Source organism: Dendrobates tinctorius, unplaced genomic scaffold (genome assembly GCF_039654945.1).
Source record: "Dendrobates tinctorius isolate UK_male_01 unplaced genomic scaffold, ASM3965494v1 ptg000016l, whole genome shotgun sequence".
NCBI classification, from domain to species: Eukaryota; Metazoa; Chordata; class Amphibia; order Anura; family Dendrobatidae; genus Dendrobates; species Dendrobates tinctorius.
The window spans coordinates 14,933,600-14,945,982 of NW_027361684.1; the positions used below are offsets into that span (position 1 = coordinate 14,933,600).

The 12,383-nt window shown below is 43.8% G+C and overlaps 1 protein-coding gene across 2 annotated transcripts in view; it reads left to right on the forward strand.

Annotated features, from left to right (window-relative positions):
- Positions 1–12,383, forward strand: part of SEZ6 (seizure related 6 homolog) — an 879,252-nt gene that overhangs the window by 770,871 nt on the left and 95,998 nt on the right. The window lies entirely within an intron of this gene.

A 12,383-nucleotide genomic window follows, 5' to 3' on the forward strand; every position in this document is an offset into this window, starting at 1 on the left:
TGCGTTTGTGTCTCATCTTGTCTCACCGACAATATATGTTGGGGGCTATCTATTCCTTTGGGGTTCTACTCCGGGGCAGTTTAGATTTCACCTTTCTTGCTTTAGGCTTAGTTAGCTCTCCAGCTGTGCCGAGGCGTCTAAGGCAACGTAGGTATGCCCCACGGCTACTGCTAGTTGTGTTGTTAGGATTAGGGGTCTGCAATCCGCTAAGTTACCAATCTTTCTGGTTTCCTGGTGGCCTAGCCTAATCCTGCCATCCTCCTCGGTCACCAGTTCATAACAACCTTACACGTAATTCAGGAACTAATTTTGAGGCACACTACAAAACTCAGAAGGGAATTGATGCCATAATTTAGTGCAGACTTTACTGCTATGGTTTCCAGGTGTCATGACCAAGTGGGAGAGCCCTTGAGGTGCCAAAACAGCATAACCCCCTATAAGTGACCCTATTTTACAAATTACACCTCTCCATGAATTCACTGTGCAGTGATCATATTGACACAATAGGTGTGCCACAGAATTATATTCCATTGGGGAGTGAAGTAAAAATAATTAAATTTTTACAGCCAGGGATCGATATAGTTCTATTTGTATACAGCAGTAACTTTACATTGATTTAAAGTCAGCATGTAAGTTCTCACTGCAGTTCTGGCCCTAGCAGGGGACACTGGGTTTTCCCACTAGACCACATGTCTCTTTTAGACATAGTTCGTCCTCTCACGCAGCAACCGCTCCTCTTCCAAACCTGTTGTTCTAATCCCAGCTGACCCCGATACCGTAGGTTATAGCCGGAAGTGATGGCACTCCTCACTCGCGTTGTTCCTCTGCAATTGCAGGTGTCTCTCCCATCTTAGTCTCATGGATCTTCTCGGCTTGACAATCAGCTGAAGTCTCTTTGGCTTGGGGCAGAGAGGACTAGGCCTCGGCTTTTGACAGACAACTCCGGGGACTTGACCAGCGCAGGGTGCGGATCTTGGTCCTGACCAGCGTAGGCAGAACTTGGAGTTCTCCTGAAGGGAATCCAGACCTTGCCAGGTGATGACTGGCACTTTGGTTGCATAGACTTCCCTCTGAGGCCTGTCACGCTGGTCTCAGCGGCGTCTCTGGAGCACGTCTGCTCTGATTTCTTCACTAGCGTCAAATCTGACTGCGGTTTGGTGCCCAGGCTTTTTATGTGAAGGAAGTCCTTCCTGTGGATCACCTGATCTGGTCCAGCACATGAAGTCACCCACCCTGCAAATCTACTAGCACAATTTGGTTCCACTTAATTTTTCCTGGCTCTCCTCATTAAAGGTACATCCTGCAAGGGCTCTTCAGGGATTTCACTGCTCCTTATTACACTTGGATGTTTTTCTTTGTAAGAAAAGACTTCTGTCTTGCCACCCTACCCCACAGACTAAACATTTGAAGAATATGAGAGATTGTGAGAGATTGGTGTCATATGTACACAAACAGTACCTGCTAAAACTCCTGCAGCTCCTTTAATGTTGCTGTAGGTCTTTTGGAAGCTTCTTGGACCAATTTTCTTGTCTTTTCATCATTTTTGAGCATCGTTCAGTTCTAGGTAATATCACTGTTGTAAACATAACAGAAAATGTTTACTATTGTGCCAAATTTAAGCCACTTTTTTATAATAGTCTCCACAGTGTTCCATGATATTGCTAGTGCCTTGGAAAACTTTATGTATCTTTTTCCTGATAGCTTTCAACTAGGAGATCCCTTTGCTGTGTTAGCTGCTCACGGCTTTTTGCTGCAAAATTAAACAAAGAAAATGTCAGGAAAATCCTACTAGAACAGCTAACATTTATATTGGGTTAATCAGAATCACTGTAAATGATTACAGCAGTGTACTGACTACTACACAACATGAGTTTAAATGTGATTGACTGTGTCTAAACACAAGTACATCCCTCATTATAAGAGTTTCCTCTTATACAACCACATTATTATTTTTGCTATTTTTACTTCTCCCCTCAAAATGATTTCAGTTTGTTTCTCAATGGATTTGTACAGATTATGGGTAACATTAAAGGTGGAAAGAGTTCTGAAATGATTCTTCTTGGTATGATTTTTTACATGTTTAACAGGGGTGTGCAGAGTCTATATATCCACTGTATATAATGAAAATTAATCTATTCTGACATACTTCTATGATTGCTAAAATATTGCCGCACCCTCTAGTCTTCCACACAATGGTTGACTGGTAAACAGACAGTCTATGCCTTCTGCAGTCTCAATAGTCTAGAGAGAGCCATCTGATCCTACTGCCAATTGCTATTTCTGCATGGTGCATTCCAATTAAGAGTTTTCACTGTGGTTTAGATATGTTATAGTAAATTTAATTACATACAGTTAATTAAGTTTCCTCTATGTGCATCTTTATGTTTGCAGAAATAATATTTAAAATTCCATGCATTATCTCCACAATTTATGTTGTAGTAAAAAGAAAGCTCTTCAATACTATAGAAACCAGAGTCAACTGACAGTGCTCGTTGAACCATTGAAAATGTGTCGATCAGTGTAATAATTTCTGAGCTCTTACGGCATCATCAATATCAGTGGATATTCACACTTTACAATATTTTTAATACACCTGAGAACAACTTTTAAAATATTCTGCTGCAGCCATTGCAGGGGAAATTTAGTATTACATGGCAGATAGAAAGTGGATGTTGATATTGGATTTCCATTTACAGAGAGACTACACCTAATATGTATTGGCTGACCGATTTTTAAGGTTTTGGATATAAATTCTGTTAGTATGTGGATTTTATTTAATATGTTGCGAAAGTTGCATTAAGACACAAAAAGTCTGATTGCAAGACTACAAATTACCCAAAGGGCTTTGCTTTCTTCTGGGCACACTGCACACATATAACACGTGTTACTTTTTAGGATTGAGCTCTACTAGATTCATAACTACTTGTTTGTCGACTGACTTTGACTCTGCCATTTCTGGGAGTAGTCTACTTTTACTACAGCGATATAAATTTCAGTGTGCTGATACCTACTTTTTATAGACCTGTACATTACACCACCCCAAGACAAAATATTGACTCAATTACAGACCATGGCAAATCTGCATCAAGAAATACTGTGTTTAGGAAAACTTTTCACGGCAATGTTTCTTCATCGAATAGTCTAAAGGGAACCTGTCTAGTCCAAAAACTCTATTAACCTGCAGATATAGGGTTAATCTATAGGTTAATAACATTCCAAAAACGTCTGAATGCCTTACTGAAGGCACAGCTACCAAGAGGTTTCAGCCATAGAAGTAGCTACAGTCGCTGCTCACTATACAGTGAGTCGCAGCTGTAAACACGCCCCAACACTTTGATTGACAGCTCCCTCTGGAGTGTAACTGTGCGGAGCGAGCTGTAAATTAAAGTGCGGATGTGCTTACAGCCACTGCTCACAATGCTGTAATCATCAGTGACTGAAGCCGCTCCGTGCACACCTCAATGACTGAAAGTCGGCAGCTCTTTGGGGAAATAAAGTTCATTTCCTTCCGATAGCCACGCATTAAGTAAGGGCTAATGCAGACGTCTATGCAAATTGATCCAGGCACGGATCTCTAATGCACAGCTGGCCGTGGGTCTCCCGACCCAAGTTTGATAGGCTCAGAGAAATATATAACTCACTGACGCTTGGGTCGGGAGACCCGCAGCCAGTCTGTGCATTGCAGTCCAAGATCGGACCGATTTGCATGGACGTCTGAATGAGCCCTTAGGCAGCTGGACAACATTGGAACGCTATTAAAGGGGTTGTAAATAGCGCCAGGTAAAATGTACAGTGATATAATTCACTGAATGGTTTTAGTTCATGCAAGATAAAATCTCGTGTTTGCTTTATGTACGTCTAAACTTTGTAGCCATTGTGAAAATTCCAAAGAAGACAAGACATTAGGAAGCCACACAGTTCTGTTCTGTGGTTCAGTGTTCCTCTGCACTGTCCTAAGATTAAAGAGACAATGGTTATGTGATCAATCACTGTCTGTCATTTGTAATTAGTTTGGATTTTTGTTGTTTGTTTGATATTACGGATGAGTTTCTATTGATCAGTGGTAAGAGCACTTAAATTACTCCATTAAGAGCGCATCATGCTAGGAAGCCAACGTGAAAAATGGAAAAGGTATTCCTGAATTACACAAGAGACATGATTGGTGGTAAATTTTCTGATTCATATAACTGTTTATTAACAGGAGTATAGCTGGCGAGCATTGCACCCTGCCTGTAATGCAGCATGATGTAGAGTGCCCGTAATACAGCCTGGTGTAGCAGGCCCATAATACAGCCTGGTGTAGCGTGCCTGTAATACAGCCTGGTGTAGCGTGCCCATAAGACAGCCTGGTGTAGCGTGCCCGTAATACAGCCTGGTGTAGTGTGCCCGTAATACAGTCTGGTGCATAGTGCCTAACAGCTTGGTGCAGGGTGCCCTAATGCAGCCTTTTCTCTACTGGGATTTTTTTTAGGGAGAAAAACATGAGGAGAGCATCAAATAAAGGCATGGTCATGGCGCTGCTGGTAGTGATGGTGTAGCTGCTGCAGGGGAGGGCATGGTTGATCTGTGCCTGTTACATGTCCAAGTCCATCATCCTCCTCAGGTGCACGTAGGTTACAGGACGTTCTGCGTCATTTCGTAGGCCTGAGTACCGCTGACTGAATGGTGAGGCCAGAACATGTTGAGCCAGTATTAGATTGAATGAATGAGAGCTCCTCCAGTTCCTTTGCATTGTCTTCCACCCAGTCCCCCTGCAGAAAGCGCAGAGTTGGCACCTCAGGGCCATGGGCATTTTTTTTTCCAGCTCACACCCTTGCAAATCAGTCATGCAGTCTGAGCCCAAAGTCAAGCAGCAGTCTCATCTGCCTTTTGATAACTTCGCTGGCTGGGATTCCATGGCCCATCCACCTGGCCCTGCCACAGCAGTGGAAGAGACTGAGTGCACTAATTCCCAACCACTTGTTTTGTTGGAGGATGAGTACGTGAGAGGGCTAGTGCACAAGGTAATTGGACCACTCTAGCAAATCTCAGAGGATGGCAAAACACAAGTGCCAACTGCTTCGTCTTTCTGCAGTGTGTCGACCGGCAAAGAGGGCAAGCATGAGGAGTGGGTGATAGGTGATGTATGGGATGATGAGGTCCTAGACTCCACATGGAGTGAATGCCATTCTAATGATCGGTGCAGTTCGGAGGAAGAGGAGGTGGCCACGCTGCCCCAGCATCACAGCAAAAGAGGGAGCAGGGTGCAATACCACAGCTGGTGGCCCCTAGCCAGTATGTCGACTTCTACTGCCCACCACACCACTGAAATCAGCACACCAAAGTCAACTCAAAAGAGCACCCTGTCGTGATATTTCTTCAGGGAGTGTACTGACGACAAGTGATGTGTGGTGTGCATGCTGTGCTGTCAGAGCCTGAGGCACGGCATAAATTTTCTAGACCTGAGCACTATTGCATGACAAGGCATCTGAATACCAAGCACAAATTGCAGTGGCGTACACACCTGAAAAAGCATAACAGGTCTGAGCCTCCTCCTGCTCTCTCTTCTGCTGCGGTTTTGGCTTCTTCCTCCTTCTCACGATCAACAGGGCCACCTGCCTCCCAACAAAGAGAGGATGTGACAGCACCACCAACACTACCAGCAGTGTCACGGAGCATCTCCACACCGTTCCATTGAAGTGTTCAGCTCTCAATCCCCAAAACCCACGAGAGAAAGTGGAAATATCCCCATACCCACCCACAAGCCATGATCCTGAATGACAACATTTTCAAATGACTTGCCTTTGAAATGCTGCTGTTCCAGCTGGTGAAGATGGGCAGTTTTAAAAAACTGATGGTTGTGGCTGTCCTACAGAACGTTGTTCCCAGCCCCCACTACTTTGCCAATTGGTCCTTCCCTGTGCTGCACACATATGTGGACCAAATCAGGTGTGCACTGCTCAATGCCATCAGTGGCAAGGTCCACATAACCACTGATACGTGAATCACTAAGTGGACGTGGACGTTATATCTCCCTTACTGCCCACTGGGTAAATGTTGTGGTGGCTGGGACAGAGGCAGAAGGCATTCTAGTGCATGTTCTACCACCACTGAGGATTGCTAGACATTTCTCTGTCCGTGTTGCCTCCTCCTCCTACTCCGCTTCCTCTATTGCCTCCTCATCTGGTCACAGTAAGACCTGCACCACCAACTTCAGCACAGCCAGGTTGTTCTGAAACTCATCTGTTTGGGAGGCAAATTCCACACCGCGCAGGAGATGTGGACAGGCATCAAACAGCAGACAGATGAGTGGTTGGTGCTGGTGAACCTCAAGTCCAGCCTGGTGGTGTGCGATAATGGGCAAAATCTCGTAACAGCTCTGGGCCTAGCCAGTTTGACACACATTTCTAGCTTGGTGCATGTACTGAATTTGGTGGTGCAGAGCTTCCTTAAAAAGTACTTACATGTGTCAGTGCTTCTGCTGAAATTGTTGGCAGTGTGTGCACGCTTTCAGAGTTCTCACCCTGCTGCTCATCTGTCTCCGTTGCAGCATCACCACCTCATATGCTACATACCAACAAGGTAGAACAAGGTGGTCCGGGATAAAGTTCTGGTACTTGAATCAAACTTTGGACTAAAGTTCGGCCGAACCCGAACATCCACAGGTCCGTTCATCCCTAATGTAATGTAACATCTGTAATATATTGTCCTTGAATAAATCTAAAGCCCCCATACACAATAGCTAGCTGTTGGCCAAATGCGATTATTCGGCTGACAGCTATCTCTCTCGAGACCCACTACATAGGAACACTCAGTTCGGTCATACATTCCTGTTTTCTCTATGACAGAACCGCTGACAGATTTCTCTGGCTGAAGTTTATATCCCAGAGAACCGCAGAATCGGCCGTCGCAAATGCTACTGTCCCGCTTAATTGACCTCGTTACTAGTTACTGACAGACACTATGCAAAGCTCAGGAAAGGAACATAGCAACAGTAATGAACATACAAAAGCACACACTATTATTAAAAGTTATATTTTGTAACATGATCTATGGAGTTTTGAATAATGCTCTTGGGACAACCACTATATGGAAAAGTGATTATTTGTAGCAGCATCATGCGAAACTTTGTACAGTCATTTATTATCCATCATGACATGATGCATTTTACGATGTTTGCTAAATAGCTTGGCAATAACATTGGTAATTCATTCCATTAAATAGATTTTATAATATATGCATTTATAGCTCTACAACTAGTCTCTACCATCAGAAACATATGGTTAAACCCACTCAACATGACCTACACCACTATATTTATTGTTTACTACCGCAACTTCACCTTCCTACCTTGAAGACATCACGCAGCTGTTCTCATGTAGCTCTTGTATAATCCATTTAGTTGCTAATTAGTAGTCTGCAACACACTGTAATGAAATAGAAAAAAATAAAACACTTTTCTGCCGCTTGCTTAGTACAAGTTTCTAAACAGGATACAGTAGCGTAACTAGAGTGATGTTAACCTTTTTTCTTTATAGCAATTTTGGTTTTTGCAACAGCTATTTCAGTTTCATATATCTAATAACTGATGGACTCAGTTATATTTCTGGATTCAAATGAGGTTTATTGTACTAACAGAAAATGTGCAATCTGCATTTAAACAAAATTTGACCAGTGCAAAAGTATGGGCACCCTTATCATTTTCTTGATTTGAACACTCCTAACTACTTTTTACTGACTTCCTGAAGCACTAAATTGGTTTTGTAACCTCATTGAGCTTTGAACTTCATAGCCAGGTGTATCAAATCATGAGAAAAGGTATTTAAGGTGGCCACTTGCAAGTAGTTCTCCTATTTGATTCTCCTATGAAGAGTCGCATCATGGGCTCCTCAAAACAACTCTCAAATGATCTGAAAACAAAGATTATTCAACATAGCTTTTCAGGGGAAGGATACAAAAAGTTGTCTCAGAGATTTAGCCTGTCAGTTTCCACTGTGAGGAACATAGGAAATGGATGAACACATGTACAGTTCTTGTTAAGCCCAGAAGTGGCAGGCCAAGAAAAATATCAGAAAGGCAGAGAAGAAGAATGGTGAGAACAGTCAAGGACAATCCACAGACCACCTCCAAAGACCTGCAGCATCATCTTGCTGCAGATGGTGTCACTGTGCATCGGTCAACAATACAGCGCACTTTGCACAAGGAGAAGCTGTATGGGAGAGTGATGTGAAAGAAGCCGTTTCTGCAAGCACGCCACAAACAGAGTCGCCAGAGGTATGCAAAAGCACATTTGGACAAGCCAGTTACATTTTGGAAGAAGGTCCTGTGGACTGATGATACAAAGATTGAGTTGTTTGGCCATACAAAAAGGCGTTATGCATGGAGGCTAAAAAGCACAGCATTCCAAGAACAACACTTGCTACCCATAGTAAAATTTGGTGGAGGTTCCATCATGCTTTGGGGCTGTGTGGCCAATGCCGGCACCGGGAATCTTGTTAAAGTTGAGGGTCGCATGGATTCAACTCAGTATCAGCAGATTCTTGACAATAATGTGCAAGAACCAGTGACGAAGTTGAAGTTACGCAGGGGATGGATATTTCAGCAAGACAATGATCCAAAACACCGCTCCAAGTCTACTCAGGCATTCATGCAGAGGAACAATTACAATGTTCTGGAATGGCCATCCCAGTCCCCAGACCAGAATATCATTGAACATCTGTGGGATGATTTGAAGCGGGCTGTCCATGCTCGGCGACCATCAAACTTAACTGAACTGGAATTGTTTTGTAAACAGGAATGGTCACAAATACCTTCATCCAGGATCCAGGAACTCATTAATAGCTACAGGAAACGACTAGAAGCTGTTATTTTTGCAAAAGGAGGATCTACGAAATATTTATGTCACTTTTATGTTGAGGTGCCCATACTTTTGCACCGGTCAAATTTTGTTTAAATGCAGATTGCACATTTTCTGTTAGTACAATAAACCTCATTTGAATCCAGAAATATAACTGAGTCCATCAGTTATTAGATATATGAAACTGAATTAGCTGTTGCAAAAACCAAAATTGTTATAAAGAAAAAAGGTTAACATTAATAGGGGTGCCCAAACTTTAACATATGACTGTATATATAAAGCTGAGTGTACAGCCCCGCCCACTCCGCATAGCCACATTTACTATAATATCCCACGTCATCCCTTCAGCCAGAGCCACCGAACTACTACCCCTAATATCCCACATCATCCTTTCACAGCCGCCGGGCTACTACCCCTAATATCCCACATCATCCCTTCACAGCCACCGGACTACTACTCCTAATATCCCACATCATCCCGTCAGAGCCACCGGACTACTACCCCTAATATCCCACATCATCCTTTCACAGCCGCCGGGCTACTACCCCTAATATCCCACATCATCCCTTCACAGCCACCGGACTACTACTCCTAATATCCCACATCATCCCGTCAGAGCCACCGGACTACTACCCCTAATATCCCACATCATCCTTTCACAGCCGCCGGGCTACTACCCCTAATATCCCACATCATCCCTTCACAGCCACCGGACTACTACTCCTAATATCCCACATCATCCCGTCAGCCAGAGCCACCGGACTACTCCCCCTAATATCCCACATCATCCCGTCAGCCAGAGCCATCAGACTACTACCCCTAATATCCAACATCATCCCTTCAGCCAGAGCCACAGGACTAATGCCACTAATATCCAACATCAACCCTTCAGTCAGAGCCACCGGACTACTACCCCTAATATCCCACATCATCCGAACAGAGCCACGGGACTACTACCCCTAATATCCCACATCATCCTGTCACAGCCGCCGGACTACTACCCCTAATATCCCACACCATCCCTTCACAGCCACCGGACTACTACCCCTAATATCCCACATCATCCCATCAGAGCTACTGGACTACTACCCCTAATATTCCACATCATCCGGTCACAGCTGCTGGACTACTCCCCCTAATATCCCACATCATCCCGTCAGCCAGAGCCATCGGACTACTACCTCTAATATCCAACATCATCCCTTCAGCCAGAGCCACAGGACTACTACCACTAATATCCCACATCATCTTGTCAGAGCCACTGGACTACTACCCCTAATATCCCACATCATCCCATCAGCCAGAGCCACCGTACTACTACCACCTAATATCCCACTTCATCCCGTCAGCCAGAGCCATCGGACTGCTTCCCCTAATATCCCAAATCATCCCGTCAGCCAGAGCCATCGGACTACTACCCCTAATATCCCACATCATCCCATCAGAGCCACTGAACTACTACCCCTAATATCCCACATCATCCCATCAGACAGAGCCATCGGACTACTACCCCTAATATCCCACATCATAACTTCCATACCTGGGATTCCTTTAAGAGAGGCCTGGGGTCAAAACGAAAGCGCTGGATGGATTTGCCCTAACTTCCATACCGGAGATCCCTTTAAGAGGGAAGATGTGCCTATGGGATGGAGGATGTGTGATGGTATATGGGCAGGGAGGGGGGGATTCATTTCTGTCCTATGCTCTCTGCTCCTTTCTGGGGGCAGACAATGGCTGGGAGCTTATGTTTCCGGGGATGCTAGATTTCTCCCACCATGGCAATGTCTGCTGAGGTGTTGTCGTGGGGTGAGAAAACTATTTCTCACAGCAACCAATCACAGCTCAGCTTCTTTGCTTAGTGATTGGTTGCAAGGAAAACTGTTGCTCATAGCAACCAATCACAGCTCAGCTTCTTTTAAACAGCTCTGGTGAAATGAAAGATGCTTCGTGATTGGTTGGTGATACACACACACATATATACATTCACTTTTATATATAGAGATATTTAAAAAAAAATCTAAGTATTTCCTGAAACCATCAACGGTTCCTGCCGTGACCAGCCCCTACAGTAGTCTATGCCACAGATTGGTAGTTCTCATGATGAAGAAGCCTTGTCTCCTCTGGAGATTGAACATTCTTTTCTCTAAACAGAAGAGGAAATGCCCTTTTGCTTTCTAAGGTTTTTTTTCATAAAACAAATTTTCAGCGTATTTTTAAGTTAATATTTTATCCTTTACATGTTACTTCTCAGGACAAATTATAAAATGAACCTGTTAGGTGATTTATGCCACATAAACCACAGGCATATTTGCAGTCAAGTACCAGTATATTTTTCTCTAAAATGGGGTCTTCTGCGGTTTCTGGGAAAGTATACTTTCAAGAGCCAGCTGGGGACCATGCCCAGAGCAGTCTCATCTATGGCTATCGTCCCCAGCTGACTCTTCTCAGATCTGCTACAGGTGATTGAAGAGTCTCTCCCTATGTGCACACAAGGGAGAAACCTACTAATCATCTGTAGTGGCACTGCAAAGAGGAGGGAGCAACGCCAGACTAATCTAGTCTATGGTTATGGTGGTCCCCTGTCAGATCTTCAAAGTACACTTTATTTGAAACACCAGAGCATTAATATATACCTGGCTGCAGTCATGCTAGGATTAAGGCTGTGTGCCCACGTTGTGTTTTTTAAGCTTTTCCGCAGCGGTAATGCCGTCGCGGAAACGCTTAAAAAATGCTAGTTAAAATGCATCCCATGCAATCCTATAGGATTCCACAGTTGCTCTGCCAATGCTGCGGATTTTTCCACTGCAGAATTGCATTGCAGAAAAATCCGCAGCATGTCCCATAATTTTGCGAAATCGCAGCAATCCCGCCGCCATAGGATTGCATTGAAACACTCACTTTACACATGTGACTATGCGTAAAGTGAGCGTTTCATTTGTGGATGGTACCCAGGGTCTGGAGGAGAGGAGACTCTCCCCCATGCTCTGGGCACCATATTCCTGTTAAAAATAGAATTAAAATAAAAAAATAGGTATATACTCACCCTCTATCAGCCCCTGGAGTTCTCCCGGTCTTCAGCGCTGCTTCCCAAGCGTGCTTTGCGACAAAATGACCTTTGATAATGTAGCGGTTGCATGACCGCTACGTCATCATACAGTTGTGGCCAAAAGTATTGACACCCCTGCAATTTTGTCAGATAATACTCAGTTTCTTCCTGAAAATTATTGCAAACACAAATTCTTTGGTATTATTATCTTCATTTAATTTGTCTTAAATGAAAAAACACAAAAAGAATTGTCCTAAAGCCAAATTGGATATAATTCCACACCAAACATAAAAAAGAGGGTGGACAAAAGTATTGGCACTGTTCGAAAAATCATGTGATGCTTCTCTAATTTGTGTAATTAACAGCACCTGTAAGTTACCTGTGGCACCTAACAGGTGTTGGCAATAACTAAATCACACTTGCAGCCAGTTGACATGGATTAAAGTTGACTCAACCTCTGTCCTGTGTCCTTGTGTGTACCACATTGAGCATGGAGAAAAG